The sequence below is a fragment of the Apteryx rowi genome, unplaced genomic scaffold (assembly GCF_003343035.1).
Source record: "Apteryx rowi isolate R43461 unplaced genomic scaffold, aptRow1 scaffold_491, whole genome shotgun sequence".
NCBI lineage: Eukaryota > Metazoa > Chordata > Aves > Apterygiformes > Apterygidae > Apteryx > Apteryx rowi.
The window spans coordinates 24,867-49,620 of record NW_020450751.1 but is presented as its reverse complement, the minus strand read 5'-3'; the positions used below and the strand labels follow the sequence as shown (position 1 = coordinate 49,620).

Sequence of the window (24,754 nt, the reverse complement as noted above, 5' to 3'; positions counted from 1 at the left end):
GGCTCTTTTGCAACTTCTCCAATTTTCTCAACAACACTATCGCAACCTGCATACCGGAAATACGCAGAACACTTTTTTCAATATCCCAAACAATCTTTCATATTTCTTCCACTTCTGCCTCTGGGGATGTCAACGAGGACATTCTCTGGAAGGAAAAAATTGACCTGCCTAAAACAGTAAGAGCCAGTGAAGGGGCACGTCCTCTATAAATGCTGTTTGAAATCATGGGACCTCCAAACACCCCTTTATGTATAATCGAAGCCCATAAACACAGGCTGAGCCTGCTCATTTTCTCTGCTAGGCACTTTCTCAAAGATTAAAAACATAAAGAAAAGCAGGGATTTCTTCCTTTTTGGCTATAAAAACCAAAGACCAAAACACTCATGAGCTGAGCGCGACAAATGTGACAAGACAGAGTGGAAAATGGGCAGCTACCCCAAATGTGTGACTGGAGGACAGTCTCAGCGCATCTGGGGACAAATATCAAGGGAGGAAAGCTTGAGAGGGCTACAGCTAAAAGCCCAGCACAAGACTCTGACCATTGCCACCTCTGCAGCTAGACACGAGGCTCAGAACGGTTCTGAACAAACAGTAACTCAGCGCACTTTGAACACATCTTTCTTGCACCCTTTTCAGGGTAAGATGGTTGGCAAGAAGAATCAAAGGATATGCTGTACAAACAACTCACTACGCAATTTCAAGGTGAAATTTTAATTGCACAAAAATATAAAGGCCTTTGGCTTTATCATTACAAAACCAATTTTATCTTTGTCCTCTTGCATGTTTGAATTTCTCTTGATTGTGCAAGCGAATGCATCACTTGATTGTGCAAGTTCAGGCAATGTGACATTTATTCAGCAAATACATGTAAGAAACTGAACTTTTAAAATGTTAGATGCATAAATGTAATAGTTTGCTTTCCTGTAATTATTCCAGCCTGTAATTTAAATACCATCCCTCCAATACAACTATGCATAAAAGATGAGTTCTGCACTGTGCACAGATTTGAAAGGCATCCTTTTCTGTAGTTGTGGATTTCTCATATTTCAGCTGTATGATCATAAAATGCTGTTTACTGAAAATTTATGGGGCAGGAGCAAAGTGGCACTTCATATAGGAACTTATAAGCCCAACCACTATATCTTCACACACACAGCTCACCAATATTGAGAAGAATCATCTTCTCAAAGAGTGCAAAGATCACCAGATAACGAAAAGAAAAAGCCCTGCAGATTTTGAATATGGCATTTGCTTTTTGTTCCTTCTCTTTCTGTGGCTTATGGAGCATCTTGGGCACTAATTCCCCAACTGTGCTCATTATTTCATTGTTTCTCTGTACGAATTGTCATTCAGAAATTTACAGGTATATATCCATACATAGCCAGCTATGTATGCAGAATAATCCAGAAGTTAATACAAAATCCACAGCTTTTAATTGCAGACTTACAGGGGGCCTTGCACAACCACTGCCTGTGCCCTGCTCCGAATTACTACTACACACTTCTAGAAAGATCTTGGTCCTTTGCGGCAATTCCAGAAGTTTCCATGCTTGTGTACATGCAATCATAAAATGCCCTCTCAAATGCCTCTGAGCTAATGCATCTATGCGGCTAAATTAAAATATGGTGCAATTCTGAGATCTTCACCAGAGATAAAATTTACCTGTGGCATCTTAAGAAGAGTGTGAGAGTATTTAAACAGGCCTCTGCTCTCTCTTCTTCTCAGTCAAAAAAATGCGCATATCAAGCAGTTGCCAAAAGAGAGCCGAGACCGCTGCTCGGCTGCTGCTCTGCTTTGGTTACTGCTATTAATTATGCACAAATTCCTATGACTTTCGAGGGTTTATGGATATCTTGATGTCCTAGTTACATTTCGCTGGCTCTTAGTAAAGCTACAAGGGATTTGCCTGCCTCAGGTGGTCTCTCCTTCTTATTACGGGGAGCCGTATCATTAACGCTGCCACAGGGCAACAAGCCCAGGGCCCCGAGGCTCGCAGGACTGTAGCCCCTGACGCTTGTTCGTTAAACACAGACAACATCCTGCATGCCAGAAGGGCCGGGGCAGGCAGGTCGGGTTCCCCACCCCTTTAGCGGCGCTACCTGCGGCCAGGGCTGGTCGCCGCTCCTCGGAGGAAGTCCGCAGCGAGGCCGGCGCTGTGCCTCGCGGTCCCTCCTGCCCCAGCAGCTGGCACCGCCGGTGCAATCTCTCAGCTCCTCCTCTCGTGCAGCCTGGGGCTCAAGTCAGCCCGCAGTATTTTTAGACGTCAAATCGAGCAGAAATACCCTTCGTTATGCAAGGTGCGTTGACTGAATCAGTCCCAAGGAGGCGAGGGGTGGGGGGCCTCACAAGGTCAATCAACACACCTCACACGAGCAAGGGGGCAATTAAGGGGAAAATTCCCAAATGTCTTGGCCCGGTTTTACACAGGAAATGCAATGGAAATAGAGCAGCATGTTCCTTCTCTAATTGTTTCCTGTTTACAGAACCGGAGACTTGGAGGTATCCTATAATGGCAATCACCATAGCAGCTAAGCCCTGCGCAGGTTAATTAGGTCTGCGAAGAAGGGTTCAGACTCGGCCTCAAAGACTGTCTTCACCTGCTCTCTGACCTCCACTGAGACGAAGGGGTTTCAGTACACAAACCCCTTCTCTACTGACCATTCAACCCATTTGGGTTTAGCAGCCTTTACACGTGGGAGCTGTGACGAGTGATACAAGAAGATTAGACCGAATACAGTGAATTCCCCCTGGCCATGTAGGAAATGGCGGTTTGAAGCCCTTTGCGATGGAGATAATTTTCTAAACCTCTGATATTTTGACCAGGAAGCTTTGGTGTTTTTTTTTTTCTGGAATCCTTCTCCAGTCTTTCCGCTTATTTCCCAGCTATCTACACTGCCTAAACTATATTGGATTAAACTAAATCTAATACAGAAATGTGTAATCATCCTAACAACAATTATAAAGAACAGACCCAAGTTTATCCATCCATAATGGTCTTGACATTAAAATTCGCCTTCTGTGAAAATTGTGATTGTCTCTAAAAATGTCACAAACCTGTGATTTTTCTCTCTCCATGTAGATACTGAAGTGCAGAGAAGAAAAGATTGATCTCTGTGCAATTCTGAAGCCTGGGACTTTGGGGAAGAGTGCCCAGTGTCTATACAACTTTGTAGTTGGGAGCTGTCCATCATTCTTCTACTGCTAGATAGTAAAGAACAGAGTTATTGTAGTTCTGTGTTGTGCACTCCAGACTTGTCACATCAATCTGTGCAGGTTACTACATCGCATGGTACTGAGGGATAGCTTGGGTAAAAGCTGAGATATGACTTTATCATCTGCCAGAACGCTACCATTTAAATACAGTTAAGTTGTCTCTACACACAACTCTTGTGCAAAGCCCAGTACAGCACATTCAGATTCCCACACATCACGTTTTGAAGCTTCCTTTCAGCTTCTTTCTCAATGACTTGGCTCGCTCATTTTACCTTCTTCTGTCTGTGGAAATCCTTGGCCTTGGGAAAAGGCTTTTGCACCTATGTTTGTTCCGCTATGTCTATTATATGGTTAGGACACATCTGTGGACTGGAAAAAGATGACATGCTGAATAAGGGAAGAAAGCCTTGGTGTCACAAGTAAAATGATTATTTTATAACTAAACGACAATTCTATCGGAGATTAGCTGTTAATAGAGAACGTATGACTATATACACACAGAATAACCTTAAGACAACGGCGATCTTTTCTGGGGAGCTTTTTGTGCAAGGTGAGCACATTTCACATCTCATTAAAACCTGAAATGGTTTTGTGCTTTCTGCTTCTGGAAGTCTGTACTTTAGGCTTCACTTCCTACTTACTTGACTTAGAACTTGGTCCTGATTTACAAATCTACCTGGAGAAAAGCATTAAAGTGATACACTGAAAACCATCCTAGTACATTACAGTAATTTTTTTCCCACAGCCCACATTGCTACAATGACATAGCTTTAAGAAAAAAATTAATTCTCCCAAATTAACCTCTAATCAAACTCAGTATGTGACACCAAAAATGTACTGTCCTAATGTATTGCTATAGAAGTTATGGAATAAAATTATACACAAAAGAGCTGATAGAAACAGTGGTTCTACTTTCCACCTGAAAAAAAAAAACCAAAAGATTTGAAGTCTTCTCTGAATTCAGTAAGATGAATTTATCTGAACTTTAAAATGTGCAGTATGTAAGAGATGAATAAGAATCAAAATCAAAGATTTTCAATATTCAAAAACTGTAATATAGTTGAAATTTGAACCTAAATCTTTTATTTTGTGCATGCATATTTGTTTGATCTTCATTCTGAGGTGAATCAGACACAGCTCCCAGAACTCAGTGAAATTATACCGCTTCATGCAAGATCAGAATCAAGGTTGATATCTAATAAAAAGTTATGCTATAAAACACAGCATATGTAGACTTCATGATGAAGCAGTAGCAGGGATTTATGACCATGTGTCTTTGACTGTGGGTGCAAAAGTTGAAGGTGAGCGTAGAAAAACCCTCAAAATTGCAAAAACAATTGCAAAATATTGGTCATTAAATTTAGTTTTGAGCAGAGCCATAAAATTAGGGCATTGTATGCTACTACTCAAGGATGGTACTACTTTCTACTCAAGGCTGATAAAATGATGTTTGTCATTAGCGTGGATGTCACTACAACCTACTGGATAATGCTCTAGAGTAACCTTTGGAGAGGAATCCAAATACAGCCTGGGTTAGAAACATAGCTATTTATCTAATTTGGATTAGAAATATGATTACCATTTAAATACAGTTAAATGCCTACTGGGATAAGCTATTTCAAATAAATAGTTATGTAATGACACAACTCAACATCTCTTTCCACAAAGTACTAGGCACTTTATACAGGTGATGGCTGTTTTTCTTTACAAGCTAAACATCAAAAGATGTTTTAAGCTACACAGATCATTCCCTGAACAAAGCTGAGAAGTGAGCAATGAAAGTCGTACAGGAGGAAGAGCGATATACAGAATTCTGCAGCTTTCGGCTGGACAAGTTTCACTGCGTGCTCCTTGTTCACTGAACGTAGCAAGGGAAAATTCTGTAGCCCACCCTGAACTAATAAACTGCCAGGTGGCATTTGGAGGCACATGCAGCTACTGTATACTTGTGGAAAAATAAAATTATGTTAGTATTTGCAGAAGAGCAAGTTTTGTACAACTTCTGCAAAAACTGCACAGATCTTACTGAAAATACCAAAACTGGTGCTTTCGTTTTGTGCAAAAGCGGTTGTCATATTTGGGGAAGAGCTGTGGTGGAATTAATGGACAAAATCTGTCAGATGGAAGTTGTTGCAATAAGATGGCAATATGTCTATGGGGATGGCCACATCAGCACCTCCTTATACTTAAGCAAAGTGCTGGACTGAAAGATATTTACTCCTAAATCAGTTAAATATATAAATCTCAGGGTTTGCACACACTACTTCAAGTTATTAGACAATGAAAGTTGATCCAAGGAAGGTCAGCAGGCATTTAATACTGTCGTACGTTTATGAAAACAACAGGCAGAAAAACCTGACAAAATATTTAGGAAAATCACAGGAGGATAATCTGTGTAGGCGAATCAAGTCTTGATATGGTTYTGAATCTCTTCTCTTGTTAAGGAGACATTCTTGTGCAGTTGCACATGGTGCAACAGAACGAAGTTTGTGGTACGGCATTCGTGGAAGCTCGGCCTTGGCAAAGCGTGCCAGGGCCGGGGGCGGTAGCTGGTTGATAGCAAAAACATAGTAGCCGCAGGGGCATACTTAAAGGCTACTTTCAAAGAATGTACCTGTTTCTGAGACTAACCACAAAAAGCCTCCCTCAAAAGAGACTAATGGTCGTTTGGAAGACGCATGCTGAGARCTTAGCTACAGTGATACAGCTACAATTCTGAATCAGCCAGGAAACCAAGAATAATTATTCCTAGAAGATAAAATACTGACTCTAATTTTTAAAAACAGCAGATGTATTATATATATATAGTTCTTTACAACTTCTTACAACTACAACTATATATATATAGTTCTTTACAAGTTCTGTAGTTTAAAACCTGACTTAAAAGATCAAAACGTTTGAATCCTGGAGTACCAGCATACCCTCGCTAGATTCATTTTTAATCACTGCAAATCACAATAGAAGTTGTCAGATACTGGAGGGCAGATTAACTTTAATGCGGTCCAGAAACTCTGGAACTTAAAACTGAATTGCTGGAGAAGCACTCTTATGTCAAAAGAAAAGATGTCCAAATAATACAGAAAAAAAGGAGTGGCTGATATGTGCTCTGTTGTGCTGCGACCAGCAGCATGTTTCTCACCGGGGCTCTGAAGAGGGTTGGAAACTTCCAGAGCTTGGTTTTGGCTCAGTGAATAAAGTTGCATGGTCTGTCGGAAAGCTGTCCAACAGCTTAGACCTCTCTGGCAGGTACAGTGTTTTATGCCTCCTTTGCACCAAAGCAAATCTGCTTCTCTCTCTCCATCAGCCGCTGCGCACCCGCTACGCGCCTCCTGCCTGGCAAACACACGCAGGCGCCCCTTTCGAGTGAGCCGGGGATGCTGCTTACCGCTCCCTCAGGCTCCCTTGGGCAGGCGGTTTTGAATCCCAGTCTGAATGCAGAGCTGAAGTCTACACCGGCAGTCTACATCAGCAAAAAGAAATTCATCCAAGTGCCTGGGAAATACAAGCACTCTGCCAAAGAGTTGCCAAGTCTGAAACTTTAAAAAGCATCAACATACCATGTAGGCCAACAGTAGTACCGGATTAAACATAAATACTATACGTCTATTAAAATCATGAAACTTAACTTAATGACTTAACTTAATAAGCTCAAACTGCTTTAAGATGTCTCAGTGCGCTTGTAAAATAAACACCTGGAAAATCTGGCCTAACATTAATATAGGGATATTTTCTTGACACTGCCCATAGCCTGAAGCATCTTCAAGAGGTACAAATCACTTGCCAGTACCTTAAACAGAAAGCAAAGTGGCCAAGTTTGGGCTGGAGAACATATATGGCATGAAGCTGCAGGGCCAGCAGCAGGGAAGCCAGCCAGGGTGGGGAGCGGCTTGGGCCTCCAGCCTGCGGGGTTCTCCGATAAGGTAATTGGCCCTTATCCTCACTCCTTAAAAGAGTGGATTTGAAAGCTGGGTGGCAAAGTCATGGTTTCCAATTTAAACTACACATAGTCGGCTCTTCAGTTGTGTGTTGAAGCAACTATTCATCCCTGCAATTCACCATGCAGCTGCAGAAGGGGACATCAAAATGCTACCAAAAGCAGGTGTTGCAGTATGCGGGAGGAGAAGAGTTCATTTGCTTCAGTCCGCCACTGTTCGAGCCTTCCTGTGGCAGAATGCCACACTGAAGAAAAAACTTATTGTTTATATTAGGTGACAGAAACGAAGAAATATTTTACCAGCGCAGCTCTCAACAGAGTAAGTGATACCACTTACTGAAACAGATAAGGCATCTTTCTTAAAGCTCTCATATCATTGTCTGTCCTGCAACCGGTTTCTGTTTAGCTGCGTAAAATGAATCTAAATTTATGATTTACAGGTAGGTGATGCCAGATGTTCTTTGCCAGTAAATATAACACAAATTCAGAGGAAGCTGGGATAGAGAAGACAGACTAATTTAATGGAAAACATGCAGCTCTGGTCATCATTCACTCCTCACTGCATGGGTCCATGATGCCAGGCACTGTTTTTGCAAATCAATAAGAATAAATGGAGGGAGTACAAGCCCACAACCTCCTAATATTGTTTGCAAACATATTTGGCCCAATATGTATTCAGAACTAATGTCAAAAATATAAACACCAAACTGAATGAAGCTGGTCGCAAGTCCTTAGTATTGCCACTGAAATGCCTGGAGGGCTTTCAGAGTCTGGTTCAAGAAGCTGACAGCCATTTCTGCTATGAAGAGACATCTAACAAGAGAAAATACCAGAGAAGCAGCATGTTTAGTGCCCTCAAGAACTTGCCAAAGTCCCTATCCAAAATGCCAAGATTTTCAGACCTACAATGTCTGTTTACAAATGCTAAATACCACTGCTCCGATTAAACCTCAAACACTGAAACCTGCAGTAAGAAATGCCATAAGTATAATTTAGCATAGGCTTTAAATAAGGAAATCACACCTAAAAGCAATGAAAAAGGAAATGCTGTTCCGGCTGGACTTCCTCACAACAAAGCTGCTGTGCCAGGGCACTCGGACCTGCCACCACCGTTCAGATGCTGCTGTGAAGACCCAGGACCCAGAGGCCGTAGCTGCAACGTACAGGGRATTTCAAAGGGGATGTTGGGAGTGCTGCCTATCTACTCCCAGTATAAAACAAAAATGATGAGCAGGACAAGTGCCACAGGGAAAAAGCATACTTCATTCACAGAAACGCTGCTTTAAGGTAATGGTGTGTGGTACACACTCCTGGGAATGTGTACGTAGCGCTCTTTGAAACGTAAGAGAAAAAGCTGCCTGCTAATTAGCTTCCTGGTAATTGGCTGTGCAACATCATTCCTTGCAGGAGGATTGCTGGGAAAACATTGGAGTCAAACCAGAGTGTTACGTGACAGCAGCCTAATGAGGTGAGCTTCGAACCAGCCTTAAGCAAGCTGGACCAAAATCCTACAGGCGGAGAAAAAAAATAAATGGTCACCTGATCAGAAGAGACTAAGACAAGATAAACACAACTATCAACCATCTGAGATATCCATATTCAAAATCTAGGTGTCGAGGGTGTAAAAGGGAAAACCCTGAAGACATAATTGTCTGTGCATCCTAACCAGGATCCTCAAAGTTTTGAGGAGCGTCGCATAACAACATACACCCTTTGAAGTGGCATCAAGAACACACACCCTTTGAAGTGGCAAGAGAAACAGTGGTTTAATGGCTCTGGGGCAGATCAAAGTGGGAAAGGCACCAGGGCTGCAGGAAGCAGATCTGCTGTAGCTGACGCTGGAAGGAGGAGCTGGATGACCCTCTGCCAGGAGCAAGGAGAAGGAGCACCTGAGGACCAGGACCTGGTGAGAAGCAGGGCCCCGGCATACCCACATCCCTGTTGGGAAAGCACTACAGCAGGACCGGGGCAGCCTGCCAACTTCTCTACATTTCTCGGGCATGTTTTTATACGGTGCCTGTTCTCTTCAGCTTGAAAGCTTTTGCAGCCACAGCTTGCCTGTGTTCCTGTCTTTTGCAGGTGGAATCATGAGGCTGGATTTAAAATTAAGCATTCAAAATAGCCTTTGGAAGCAGGAGCTCAAAAGGCAACAGGACCAAATCCAGTTGGTGGTTGCGAATTCCTCGACGGAGATGCTGGGAATAGCTCTCTTGTGGGAGCAGCATTTTACTGCTGTCCCTGTCCGGCAGGGCTTTCAGGCCCCTTTGTTTTGTTGCTATTATTCCCTTGCAGGTGAATTATGTTATCATTTGAATCTAAATGCAGATACCTCCCACTCCAATCTGAGACAAACACAAACTCTCTGATTATACAGTGTCTGGGCACAGTCAGAATAACAGAGATAAAAATCACCTCGTTCAGGGAACAGGAAAGAAAAAGGCAGTGCAAGAGTGAGTCAGCAAATTCAGGCAATACGTTAGGCAGGCGAGCGTTTCTGAACTCGCTGTGAGATTATTAATACTGCAGACAAAGTCAATACGTGCCGTCAGATCTCCATCCGGCCCTGATAAATTGGACCATACATCACCCTTCTTCCTTTGCGAGGGAGCTATTTATTTCCACACTGCTCTGAGAAAGGCTTTACTGCAGATTTCTTCCATTCCCCCCCCTCGCTAACTCTAGGAAAGGAAAACTCTACACTATGTTTAGAAAGATGTAAATGTGAGTGTGGAAATCTGGTAAAGCAGAGGATGAAGGCAGCGCTGCTGTGTCAAGTGTCGTAATAAAGATTACATTTTCTGAATTTGCCCATTCACTTTGCAGAACATAAAATGCTCTGTTAAGCCTGTTTACAAATGAGTGCGTGTTCTGGCTCATCCTCTYGTGAGCAGGCGTTTCTCTGCAAAACAAGTTACTTGGTGCCTCAGCGCGCTCCAGCAAAGCGCCACACAGAGCAGGCAGACCTGTTCGGCTGCAGACAGCTACTGGCCACTGCGTCCAAAACGCGCCTCCCTTAAATCACCTAAATAACAACCAGCTTCATTGATTTCATTGGATATAGCTCTGGAAAGTGGCGAGTGCAAAGAAAACACATGACTCAAGGGCAATAAGTTTTATAAAAGTCACTGGATTTCAAGTCACCAGCAGTTATTTGCAGTTTTTCTCATCTAAACCCTTTAATTCTGCCACTTGGAAAATACAGATTCTAATTAACTCATGTTCTCACACATTCTGGCACCCTGAAGAGGCTGCTTGCTCTTGTAAATGATATTTATAAAGCAAGGGCTATTTAATACCTGCTTAACATACATCCACGACCTTGAAAATGCCTCCTGCGAGTGGACACTCAGTGACTTGACCCGGGATTTCTCTCCCCTTCGTTTGCTTTAAGGCTTTGTCTAGCTGGTGGCCGTTACTCCAGCATGCAGGAGGATGCAACCTAAACCACTGCACACATCTAAGTGGCCTCAGCCTTGGGGAAAGGCAGTTTTACTCTGGAAGAAGGGCATTTGCACAGGGTTGATTACACATAAGCCAGTTCTAGCCAGCGTCCCTGGGAAAGGAGCCCTTTTCAGTGTAATCGTCACGACTTCCTAGTGATTTTCCATGTATCACCATTTACTCCATACCCATGTCCTTCATTTAYCATCCCTCCTCTCTTCTTCATTAGTATTTGAGCAGGAAGCCCGTGGGATGGCTGCTTATTCAGACGTAAGCAGCACTCGTAGTCTTGTCTGAATCAAAGCTATGTCTAAGGCAAGAGCCGCCTCATGTACTCACGCACACAAATTTAAATGCTATTCTCATTCAAGTCACAAGCAAGACTCCCACTGACTTGAACGCATCCCAAGTGCCACTTTTATTAACAAAGGTTCTTGGAAGTCTGCAGTTTCCCAAATGGGCGTCTTACCCATTCTTTGAACAAATCAGGTAAAGCAGGATAGTCCAGGAACTAGACCGCAGGACATTATCATAGCAGGCTGCAAGGTTCAGTTAGGGAGGGATGTTTGATTAATTCTCAGCCTAGAGCTTTTGCTTGTAACAGAAGATTTGTCCTGTTCACACAGCTAGAGACAAACCTCTCAGACTCATGGGTGCAGCCTGCAGGCTGCCTGACATTCAAGGAGCACAATTTAATCCAGTATCCCATGGTACCGAGCTTACATCTGGTGTGCTTTGGCCTCCTGTATGTGCACTGGGAGGCTCTCCCAGCGTTGGAAGTCAAAGTCTTACTCTCTTTTCGTTTTGGATAGGACTTCAGAGCTATAGGGAGAGATTCCTTCACTGAAAGTTGGTAAAGACTTTAGGCGCTTTGGAAAACCTCACGCCAGTAAAGGCATGTTGATAGCTTTTGAATTTGTGAGCATTACTGATGACTGGCTTCAAATAAGTGAAATGAAGAAACTGCAATTTTAAATTCTGCTTTTCTTAGAATTACTACCAATAAAGCATCAGCAGAAAAAGAATGGCATTGTGTGGTACTTTCAGTCTAGGCTCAGGCCATAAAACATACAAAATCTATCAGACGCTGTTCTGGCAAGACTTCCAGTTGCAATGGATTTGAGCAGCCTTCAGAGCAGCCCTGGAAGCTGTGCTGAACCAGCGCTTTCAAGGCTTCCCTCCTGCTGCTAGAAATACTACGGCTTTCCGTCATAGAAGTATCTAACTCACCAAGAATGTGACTGTGGGATAGAGTTGTAAGGGAAGGAGTCTGGACCTTAGCAAAGAGAAAAAAGATGCTAAAATACAGTAACTCTCCATAGAAATCCAATGGATAGGACAAGCATCCCTGTTTCAAGATACGCAGCACTTGATACACGAGATATGCAGCTTGATACATGAGAGCTACTTGAAATTCCACCGAATCAAGACTCATTCTTGAAAATTTAAACAAGGCAAATGAGTTAAAGATGTCTGAAGCCAAATTAATGTTCCCTGTAAACAGACATAACATAATCTATTTTAATGGAACTRTACCTACTCTTTGCCAGCAATAAATCTAGACCATAACTAACAAGGTCGTCAGGACGGGGCCTATGAAGACAAAAGACTGGAACATAATCGTAAAAGAAAAGTGCAGGCAAAATGCTTGTGGTCTATCAAAAGCCTCCCTCAATTATATATGCAATTTAAATTGATGCAATTCAAAACTGCTAACCTTACCAGAGCTCATCTAGATAAACCAGAGGACCACCCTAAATATCTTATGTACTTTACATGTCTACCCTGCAGCCACTTGTATTTCATCGGGAAAGATGTTTCATGACAGCCCAACAGCTGAAGCTATGGGGACTGCTAAAGCAAGAAGAGCGTTTGGAAAGTGGGAGGACAAAGCCTGTGCTTTAGTGCTTTAATGTCAACACAGGACAGATGCTAACAGATCCTTTTTCTTATCCTAGTCCATCTTTCTTCTCGATCAGGGGCAGGTTACTACAAAAAGCACAAGGAAGAGCTCTGCTCCTTCAGCATACAGTAAAATGCTGCATTAGCTCTTAAAATTGCTTTTTCTGCCTAATGTCTGGACTGCCCATTTTATCAACCTGGTGTGTATTTTTCCTAAAGGTAGACACAGAGTATCTTTTCTCTACATATTCTTCTAGGACCTTTTCCAATTATTCCATTTACAGTAATGACCATTTCAAAATATGTGTATTATCATAATCATTTTATGCACTGGTTGCTATATTTACCCAACAGATACAAGTTGAGGACCTATATCTCATATACTGAAGCCAACAGAAGTTTTACTGTAGATATTAATTAGGATTTTTCCAGCTAGTCATTGGAAAGTGACTGTTAAAGAAGAGGTTATGGGGATATGACACGGGCTGAGGAAAGGCACAAACCAGCATTTTTCTTTACACGTAAACACAAGCACGCAGTGTAATGCATCAAACGCTACAAGTCACTTTTAAATCTCCCCTAGTATTTTGTCTAAGAGTGGCTTAAAGTTTTGCAGGCTCAAGGTGTTCAACTTGAAGAAATCAATATATAAGCTTAAAAAAGTAAAATTGTAGATTCCCAAATTATGGACAGTATGGGGGGGGGGGAGAATCTCATTATCAGCACCTCATTATGTATTTTTATTTTCTAATCTCTTCTGGCAAAAAATGAGGGTGGGTCCTGTGCAGCACATCTTAATCCCTAGTCAGAAGACACTCATGCAGGCACTTCACTTTGCCACGTATGTTGCTGAAGGCCCTCTGTGTGTGACACTACTTGTGTTTGCCCATGATTTTGTTATTGCCCTATTCCTGAAATGAAGGGACCAAACAACTCCTTCTAAAGGTGGCAGAGGGACTATCCCGATGCAACGCTTTTCACGTTCATCTGGGGACAGCGTAAGAGCGGCCAGAGCTGCCCAGTGGCATGAGCCCAGCACTGAAACAGGCTCCAGCTGGTTATATGTGGATATATAGAGAAGGAAGAAAATATGGAGAAGGATGGTTGGAAATCACTATGGTCCAAATCCTGGTTTTAATCTTTCTCCTTTGAAACAGTAACATAAGCATCCAAACCACACAGAAGCCTATCGCAAACAAACAAGGAAACGTCTATGCATCTAATGGGGCCCTGCCTTTCCCCTGCAGCTCACTTTTTTTGATTTGCTCTACAAATGGATTTTCTCAGCACCTGGCAGCCCCCTGGGAAGCCAACCTACATGCTGCGGCTGGCCCCGGCAGCCAGGTACCCCGGGGCACGTGCTGGCCTTCACCTCCCCTCACTTGAGGCACCTGTGCCTGGAGGAGTCACCTGGGCTCTCTCTGTCGTCAGCGAAGGGAATGGTTTTAGGATGCAACTCCTCTCACCCCTATTTTAGGGTGAGGTGATTCAGACCCTTTAGAGAGCAGGCGTCTCTGCGCGGTCAGACGAATCCCATCGCCGGTGCCTGCAGATGCTCAGAGCACTGCAGGAGCGAGCAGCAGTGTAACCCAGGCCTTCGCCCCTGTGCGCGTGGTGCCCAAATGCTGCAGCAGGGATGCTGTGAACCTCTCGGGCAGGATCGAAACGCTCCTGGAGGAGTCTAGGAAAGGCACACGCTGCAACCATCATTTTGTACAGGGATGTCGTTATACAAGGACAGCCTCTCCTGAACGCTTCAGGCCAGATTTCAAAATGTTTCAAATCTCGGGAAGCCAATTTCCTTCTTTTCCTAACACCCGTAAGCACCCTGGGTGCAACGGTCTTGTGATAGTCCAGCTGTAAGTGTTCACACAGGAACCCCTTGCGTTGCCCCTATCTTTGAAATTAAAAGCTTGAATTTGTCCGTGATGTAAGCACTGATACAAGAGCGGAGCCCTTGGAGATGCCTGAAAGCATTTGGAAAGCTGTTAAAAATGAAGAGACACATTTCCGATATGATATTAGAGGTTAGTGAATCAGGACAGACTAATAGAACGTTTTTCTTCAGTCCTATAACACTATTTTCCCCAAAGTGTTAGGCCATCTGGAGCTGTCCACCTTCTTTTGGGGGAGGTGCAAAGCTCCCCACCGTGTCAGGGGCAGTGGCAAGGAAGGTGCACAGATCTGCTTCTTACAGTCCACACAACAGTTCACCCCAACCTTTTCAAAACCAAGACTGAGCTTTGTCTACCTGAGGTACTCCTAGTCTTAAACTCAATCCAGAAGCTGTTGGGGGCCTCATAGGACAGATTTTTTCATCACGTATTTGGGCAGTGCCCTGCATAGAAGGAATCTGGCCTAGCATCAGATGCCAGGGAATGCTGCAATATATGGGATAGCTGAGAATTTTCAGCATAAGTTAATTATTTCAGCATAACTGCCAACCCAAGTAGGATTTAAAAATAACCAATTTCACCTCACAGTGTTTACAGAGTTCTAAAACAGCAAATAATGATTTAGCAAAATAAACCGTTGGGCTGTGTACACAGAACCATTGCAAAAGGAATGTCGCTCCCAGAAAGTCCTGGTGTGACTGGTACCAAAAATAGTATTTTCTTCATCAGGCATGTGATATTTAAGCACATAGGAGTGATGAAGTCAGATCAGAGGTTGATCCAGGTCAGTATCTTATCTCAGACAGCGGTCAGTAGCAGTATTTTACAGAAGAAATGTAACAGGGCAATGCTCTCCCAAAATAATGAAAATAAAACATTATGCACCTCTAAGCACTTATACCTTTCTATCTATTTATACCTCTTAAATAACCTGCTTCATCAGGGGTCCAAAATCAATGTTGTGCACTCTAATTAGCAGTCCCACCTAACATGTCTTTGCAACCTCAGTGTCTACGTAGGAGACGCAGTGAAATCACCGGTATGCTTTATGGGCTTTGCACCACTCACGCGTGAGCCGAGAGGCGCCGCGCGCCCCGGGGCTGCCTTCCAGCCTCGGCTGCTGCGCGGCAGGGGCCCGACACGCATGCTCGAGGCACCTGCCAACGCTGCCCCTCTGTGTAGCTCCTCAAACCTTTTGCTCACCAGAAAGGGCCCGTTCCCCACTTTGGGGGAAAGGCTCCCACTCCCAGGGCAGTTGGTGGCGCYGAGCACTCGGTGGGGGCATTGCCGGGCAAGCGGAGAGCACCGGGGTCGTGGGAAAGCACCTGGCCGGCGAGGTCTGCGCGGTCAGCAGTGCCGGGCAGCCCTGGAGCTGTCGTGTCGATGGAGCAAAAGTCTTTGGGGACAAGGAGGTAGCAAACAGAGACGAGCGAATCTAGACATCACCGCAGCATACAAAACAGCTGGGAGTTCTCTGCATTAGCCATCAAGCCAAGTTTGCTTAAGAAATTGTAACTAAGAAATTTAAATCTAAGGTGTTTTCAGCTAAAAGTCAGAATTTTCAGCTAAAAAAACAAACGCCTTTCTCCAATGTGACCTGCAAAAATCTGGAAAAGGAGTTGGATAGCCAGCCTCTACTTAGAGAACAAAAAGGAAAAAAACAAAAAACAAAAAAACCCAAAGTTTTCAGCCGTCTGAATATGCTGTACGTTTAAAACCACAAATTCCCATTAATGGTTACAGGAGTCCTGCACTGAGAGGATGTAGGAGGAAATAGGAGACCTACAGGGAAAATTCCCAATTAAAGCTAAAAGGAAACATACATGAGGGAGAAGCCAGACTTTGTAAAGAGTTGTTAAATAAACCACTATCTGAATGGGACAGTGCAACAGCTTTGGCATCCTGCTATTGTTTATACTTAGGGGATTTTACTGTCATCTTAAGTACCTCTTAAGGGTCACAAATTAAAAGAACGAACCACCCCCCCCCACACACACACACTATTAGCCAGAGGATCAGACTCCTCAATAGCATCATTCTGATCTCTTTACTGAGATGAACTTGGCCCTTTGTTTCTTCCTCTTAAAATGTTAATTGGCAATCCCTGGGATTGTTCTTTTTCGGTTTATTTTTACTGTTGAAGGCTCAAGACATACACGGCAGATATTTGTCCTTAATAATGTTCTTGACCAAGCATAAGCTTTATGTCCTAGGGTAACAGATAGCATAATCAATGCATTCAATTTAAGGAGCTCATGATCATGGATTATGTCCAATACAGTTTTCACTCAATTTGCAGGCTTCATATGCTGAAGTTAATTAGCAACAAATTTTAGAATTCCTATTTAAAAGTTATCATCAGAAGATGTTGAATAGCCTGAAGTCTTATTGGACTATTTGAAGGCCAAATAAATTTGCAATTAAGAATGGTCTGGACTTCTGTAGTTTAATCCCATGATATCAACAATAAACTGCCTTCCCTCTGATATTAGAGTAGCTCTTCTTACTCCTCAGTTACCACAATCAAGAAGACAAGCAAAATTTGCCCCACATTCCTGCCAAGAATAAAGTATTCTTCAGTGCTAATAAAAGTGTAAAGCTGCATAGTATTAATGTAAAACCATTTTGTTTTCTGCATTCTTTTAATATAATTACTTATGTGGGTTTTATCATCTCAGGATTCAACTTTTCACCTTTGTGAAATGGTGAAATAAAAACTTTGAATATCCCCAGAAAGGAATTTTTTCCTCTTTTACGGCTAAGGAATTGAGGCACAAAGAGCAATTTTCAGAGATGCCGAGGGCCCCTAATTTCCGTTGAAGTCATGGGTCTTGGGCACTTTCTGAGATACTGGTCCGGAGTGACTGATGTCTAACGCAAACAGGGCAGCTATGGCTGCGATCAGTTTGAAGTGGGGCTCCCCAGGTCGCCAGACACACATTAATCCCTGTTCCCCTGCACACCATACAGAGCCCAAACCACTACACGTACTCCGCAAAGCACTAGGAGCACGGGCCTGAGGTAAAATATTCACTCCTGTCAGCCCATCCTCTCTCCCCAGACTGAATTCGAACCCTCCCCACAAAAGGTCAAGGATTGCTTGGCAGATGCAAGATCTGTCCATCATTTCATCAGTTCGTGGCACGCCTGCTTTGCAGGATCTGGGCCACTTCTCTGGCCAGACAGAGGTCATATTGCTTTTGGAGTCCTTCCACGTTGCTCCTGGGCTATAAGACATTGCCCTCACAAGAGTTCAACAAGGCTTGACTTGCAATCCAAGATTTGCAGTACCATCAGCACACAGTAAAAGGCAGCAGTACCGGGTGGCATTGCTACTTTGGGTCTGAAAGCAGTAATAACCTCCTCGGTCAACCCTGCACACRAAGTGATATAATTTCTTTCTTGATTTAGCTTGGGTGCACGTGCAGCTGTACTGTTTCCCATTCTGCCGCTGGCTTGGATATCCCCAACCTGAGTGTCCTTTGACCAGCACCCCGTGAGCTTTGCCGGCACCCCCAGCAAACCTAGCCGCAGGGGACGGCACGCCRCGACAGGAACCAGAGCTGCGTGAGCAGCATAACAGCACTTCTGGGAGGCTTCAGTAAGGGACAGGGTGCTGTTATGCTAGGCACTGTACGGCTACAGAATAAATTCAAAACCTTTACACCCAAACCTAGGACAAGACTCAAATGGGCTGACAAAAAAGTTAGCAAGAAGAAAAAGTATTGGAAGAAGGTAGCAGTGTATGGGCAATGTGGTTACACAATAGTTCACCTGTTGGTATAGTAAAAAGTTTATTTTACATTTTAGCCAGCACTGATTTATGTTTAAAAATAATATATTCTAACCTCTACCCATTTCCATTTAAAAAAAAAAAGGATCTACACTCTCTCTTGATTAGGCTTTCAAAAAAATGCCTTATGTTTTCTTGCCTGTGTAGTCCCAAAGGACCTTGTACTACAAAACTATCCTCAAAGCTATGGAAAGCTCCATAAACACTAACAAAATTTACCCTTAAAGCAAAATGAGAGACCCCAGCTCTGCTACCCTCCTGCAGGTTGACAAGGTCTTATGCAGGGAGGTCTCTGTGTTTGCCATTAGGCTGTCGCATCTCCCTGGACCCCTAACTCACAAGGCAAATTAGCCTGCCAGTAGTAACACAGTCATGAAAACAGAAGGAGTACAGTGTTTCCATTATTTTTTTCCCACTTTTATCTCTAAGAGACAGCAGATCAAAGTCTGCTGAAAGGGGCTTGGGGTAGAGTCTCGATTAAGGGGCAGAGACTGGGTAACAGCATAAAAGAAGGAAGAAGTACAACCATCCTTATATTCCCTTGTACCACTATAGATAGCTATAGAGAAGAAAACTGATTTCAAATGCAGCACAAATTCAGGAGCTAAATAACTGGCCAGATCTTTCTCTGCTGAGGACAACCAGAATTTGAGCAGGCTTTACTTTTTTAAGGAGCAACAGATGCACTGGACATGAATACTTGCTGTGTTTTCAACACTTCAGTGAGGGAGAAGGCCAGTTATGTTAGGTATTGTAGCAAAGAGAGTAACTGAGACTCCTAATCATGCAATGAGTTACACTGAGAGATCTCCTGCTGACCTGGAGCCCCATTAAAAGTCAGCGTCTACCAGCATGGAGTTCATTAGAACACCATGATTTAACGAATTATTGCAGTCTGCCTACGGTGCTTCTCTTGAGATCACAGTACACCTGCACTGTGCCAGCTTGAGGGAGGAGAGGAGTACAGGAGCTGTCCCATGTCCCCCCATGTAAATTTTATTCACCGCTTTTACAGAAGACATTTTTAAAGACTTCTGGGCTGCCAAGGGTTAATTAACATGCACAGGCACTCATTCTCATTCTCTCTCCCCCTCTCTCTCTCTCTCATAAAAGCTAACAGGAGGAAAAAATGCACCAACCTGAATAACAGTGACACATCATCAAGGTATGATTAAAAATTGAAAATCGTGAATGGAATGCTGTTGCAGTATCTAGGGACAGTCAAGGAAGCATGCATAATATAACGACAAAACTACTAACAGCAGCTCAGGTGTAATCATATAAACTGCTTTCTTCTTAACACGGAAGAATGACCTTTATAATCGTGCTTGGTAAACAAGCACTCAGCGCACACTGTATTTACCTGCGGTGCAGAAGGAAGGTTCATGCCAGTTTGCACTTTCACCAGAAAAGACCAAGCGCAGATGTTACTACGCAACAGAAAGTCTTTCTGCCCCTTACCGCCCTGCACTAACACCACATCATCATGAGGCTGCATCATGATGCAGACCGGAAAGGCAGACCAGCGCATGGGGCGTCTCCTCCTGCCTGCTCCATGTGGATTTCGCTAGCTGCAGCCAAAGGTCTGCCCATCAGCCTCTGCATGTGAGCACGCATCCATCAGTTAACAGAAAGAGCCACAAAGGCGCAACCGTCTCTTCTATGGGGAAGTGACCACAGTTCACTGCAATTCAGGATTTCCGGCTTGCCCTGCCACATCAGTAAGGGGAGTCTGGAGGAGGAAGGAGGTGGCAGGGGACTCCGCTTCCCAGCCCAAGGGGAACGGACCCTCCAGCTCCCAGGGATCAGCTTCCTCCCAGTGCTCCTTTGCCCATCCAGAAAAAGCACAGTGGCTCCAGGGATTTGTGCTGCCACTTGCTATTCGCCTGTGCCTGTAGAAACACTTTGCTGCCTCTCTGCTTTCACAACAGATGCTTAGTTGAGGACACCGAGTTGCATTTTCAAAAGTGCCAAGATGATTCATGATCCTACATCCCATGTCTAAAGAAACTGCTCCTAAATGTCCATATTCACTTTTGCAAATGATGGCCGGCTCCTAAATTACTTCCTGCTGGCCCTTCCTACAAGTTTATTATTCCCACAAGCACATGGTACCTCACAGACAAAATAAGAGAGCTCTTCACTCTCAGAGGCTTAAAAATTAATGAAGCAACATGATGAGAGATGCGTTCAAACTCTGGGGATGGGGTGAGCAAAAGGCCAATGCCTACATTTCAGTGGCAGACTGAATGCAGAAGACACTGACGTACTTATCTTTAGGATGCCATTTTTGTGCCTTTTTTCCCTTTTTTTTTTTTAAGCATACACACAGATAGAAAACATCTGGTCACCTTAACTCTGAAATGGCATGTACTGCTCTTCCGCATAGGCTCCATACTTGTATTTTCAAGGGGCCAAAACTCTGTGACACTCCAGCAAATGGCCTTTTGCTCAGAAGAGCCTGTGGGATGGAGAAAAGGCAAAAGAGCTGGTATTATTTCTGCTGCGCCAAAGCTGCTCTTGACCTTTCATTAGGCACAGAGAAGCCTTAGGAAGATGGGTCAGCCGGCTTTCTGGCCAGTTCACACAAATGAGCAGCAAAAAGCCACTGTGGGTACTGGAATCAGTGTAAAGGTAGGCTAAATTTAAAAATCTTGAGCCAGGTTCTTGGCCTCACTGAAGCTGCTCAAGTAAAAAGTCTCTCTGTGGTAAAGAGCAACTCCCAGACATCTGCTCTTCGAGTCCCTGATGCAGGACAGGGAAAGCACAGGGAGGCTGCAGTGCCCCCTCCCCATCCTTCACTGGCGTTCAGCAAGAGCTTTGGGGGTGGGAAGAAAGAAGTAATTTACATGCATTTTTGGTTTCCATACATGTATGCCTGCAGAGATACAGGCACTGACTCTCGTTCTTCTCATCTTTTACATGAGATGAGAGTAGCTTAAGTCAGTGAGAGAAGCTCGCTCCACATCTAGGAAACAAACCTGTCAAGAACAATAGTGCTTATGTGAATTATTAAAAGGCAAGCACGTTTTAAAGTCCCAATTAGTTGACTCTCTGCTCTCCTAAACTTTTTTTCAGTTTTGACTGGAAGAAAATTACAACATCAGAGAATAAATTTCTCTCAGTCAGCTGCACTTTCTGTTTCTTACCACATAAAAGTTTCAGGTAATAAAAGGTTAAAAATAACTTACTGTATTAGAATGCTTTTAAAATACACAAACATTTATACTAATCTGGGGTTTGTAAAGTTAATTTTGAAGTCACATTTGAACTACCAGCGCCCTTTAAAGAAAAGCTTAGATGATTTACACAGTGCTTCGTTCTTTACAGAAAGTTCATTGGCAAAAAATGGGCATCCTCTGCAATACATTGCAAAGCATCTTTGCAGAATAATCAATTCTATTTTAGTTTCTAATTTAGGTGGCTGATTCTGCTCTTGCTATTACCCAAGAGAACTGCTGCAAGCCTGTTGGCTTGCGAGGGTTAAACTAGTGTAGACACTGGCATTAAATGAAGAAAAGGAGAGGAAAAAGCCCACCTCCTTTCGGACAGCAGAGAAATAAACCTGCCCGAAGGAAGCAGCCTGCAACAGAGGACCCGGCGTGGACAGAAAGGATTAGCAGGGCGCTGCAGCATTTGGTGGCGCGGCGGAGGGAAAGTTTGTGTGTGATTTTAGGCAAGCCCTCGCGTGACGTCATCTCGCCCAGATAATCTCGGCGCAGTCAGCACAGGCCTCCTGCCTCCCCATTGGCGAGCCCCTCGTCAGCAGACATCTGAAGATAATTATTATTGGCCAGGCAATTATAACAGGAACCACTGTCACTTGGTGCCGAGACACACGGAGCTGGCGCTCTGCAGCAAYGCCGAGAAGCACCCAGGCGGGCGCCGCTCACTCAATGAACTGCTATCGCTTTTGCTTTTCTAATCGCTGACCGCTCTCTGCTACCTCACCAGGCTGCGGCTGTAAATTGGGATCTCAGCTCTAGACTCCTTTTTGCTGCGTATCTGACTAAATGGTGAATTTTCTGCAAAATAGTAACAACTTGCTTGCTCACAAGAAATAAAGGTTAGGGCTGTAATTCTCATGCAGCAATTTAATTAAAACAAAACAAAAAAACCCAAGCAAATCATCTGCAGATTATTTACTACATCCCTCTTCTCTCTTTGCAAAAGTTTGGAGGAGGTGCTGGGGGGAGTTTGAGCTAATGAATCATTTTAAGCAGTCATTTTAATAAATATTTGACTTAGTCCTGATCTCATTGAAATCAAAACTCCCACAATCTGAGCGAGGTAAGATCAGAGAGATTCAGTATCTGCTGTTCTAAAAGCCAATTATCTGATGGCACTGTCCTTAAATATTAACAGCCCTCCCCACAACATAAAGTGTAAGGAGCTTCAGGACCATGAACGGACATTCTTTAGCCTCCTCAAAACCCTGCGTCACTTGTTCAGGGAAGACAGGCAGCTCCTGAATCTCAGACACCAGCAGGCTGCCCCGTCCGCCTTTGCAGCCATAACCTCAGTCTGTCATTCTTTCCTTCATGCAAGGGAACCAGGCAGTCTGGGGGATACAGCACAAGGGAGTATATGCACATGGAGCCAAGCATTTAGGGAAGCACAAACCCCCTTGGCTTCTACGTATCAGGGGAGAGACTATTCATTTTTCCTTCATGTCAAGGTAGCAGGCTCTTACAACATTGCTCGTTTAGGCCCAGGCTCTGATGAGGTCCCTGTGTGATACACACTGCAGGATAGGGGCCTTCACAAAGCGAAGTGGGAACATCTGGAGTGGAGCAAGGAGGACCTCATCCACCGCCACCGCTCCTCTTCACTGTCGGGGGGCTCCATCGGTGCCGGCCCAAAGGCAAGATTTTCAGAGGCAGATATGGGAGTGCAGCACCTTGTTCCAGCTCACCACCCACTTTACAAACCCTAGCGTGGGGGCGTGCAGCTTGAGCGCCAGCATTTGGCGGTGTATCAAGTGTGCAGGACAGGCATTGCACCAGGGGCCGAAGGCGCTTGGAGCGGGTCCAGGGTGGCGGGGGAAAAGGAGGGACAAGCCTTCGCTGAACAGCAGTGGCCATTTCACTCCCTGTGCCGTAATCAGGCCAAGCCACGCTGCTACCCCCAGGCACAATTTAACTTGAAACTCAGATGAATCTTCACCAGCATTTTCAAGAAAAGCCTGCTATGACAGAGTACACAGTGGGCACAACTCCCTTTCACTTCAGAAAAGGTTCTTGGGCCACAAGCAGACTGCTCTTCTCCTCTATCTTCATGTGAATCGAATGTATTCATTCATCCATTCCCTTAAAGCAGAGGCAGCTAGACTGAAAAGCGTGTGCACACAGATCATCAAGACTCTTCAGCTGTACAGCAAAAGCACAAAAATGTTGCTCCCCTCCTTTGAACCTAGAAAGTGGGAGCCTCATGTTACTGGAGTCCCAGCTGGCTAACCTCTGCAGCAAATGAGACAGGGAGGGAGATTTTAATACTACTACTTAGCATTTATACAGTATGTGACATCTTCAGGGCACTCAACATACATTACCAAGTCATCAAAGCACCTGATGAGGTATTTCAGCATTACTGCCCCCATAGTCTTTCCCTGCTGGGGAAACTGAGCCCTAAAAGAGGTTATGTAATTCTCCTCAAGGTCATGTCATGAAGCGCAGGAGAGCTGAGGAGAGGACACAGGAGTCCTGGTTCCTAGTCACGTTCTTAACTCATTACTCCAAACCGCATCTCTCATGGGTTATTTGGTTAATATATACTCCCGGATACCACCCTCTCCATCCTCTTTTACTGGTTTGTCTTATTCTGATGCCAATTTTCTTCTGGAACATGAACAAAATAGGAAGCATCCAACAGTCCCAGCCCAAGAATATCTACGTGGTCTCACTGCTCCTGAAACGAGAGTCACCCTGGGTACCCTTGTCTTCAGGAGAATGGAGACGTACAAACACTTACATGGCCATTTTAATTATATTGCCCTCAAAACATGCAGAAGAGCCACTGGAGGAGCCTAGCAAGTCCCTGGTGGAGACCAGGAAGGGATTGTTGAGCCTTGTGAACTCATGCACCAAAGCTTCAGCCCACAGTCAGTCCTGTCCTGCCATCAGCACAACCAGGATGACAGGGAAGGTCCTCACAAGGGAGCACAAGGGGGCCTGGGGAGGGCAGATGGCACTGCTGAGGGACAAAACCCAGGCCCTGAGAGGGGCCACCAAGAGAGGAAGAGTCATGGGCACAAGTTAGGGAGCGCGAGTGCAGGAGCAGCAGACGGGGCAAGAGCGGGCATGGCACAAGGGGACGAGTGTGGCGGCGCAGCAGGGAGCGAGGCAAGAGCAGCGAGGCCGCTGCAGGAGGCCGAAGCTGGGACGAGGATCGTGAGGGGAGAGAGAGGGATGCGGGTGGACAGGTGCGCTGGGAGAGCGGGCTCCCAGCCCCAAGGCGCCCGGTGGCCAGAGAGCCTCGAGCTGGGGGCAGCCCCAGGGACCCAGCAAGTGGGGCTGGGCCCCGCAGGAGGGCAGAGCGGGGAGAGAAGGGGTGCTGCCGGGGGGCCGGGCAAGGGGT

General features: G+C 44.6%; 1 protein-coding gene across 1 annotated transcript in view; it reads right to left on the bottom strand.

Moving 5' to 3' along the window:
• The window catches only part of ELOVL6 (ELOVL fatty acid elongase 6), a 78,145-nt gene that overhangs the window by 52,465 nt on the left and 926 nt on the right, over nt 1–24,754 (bottom strand). The window lies entirely within an intron of this gene.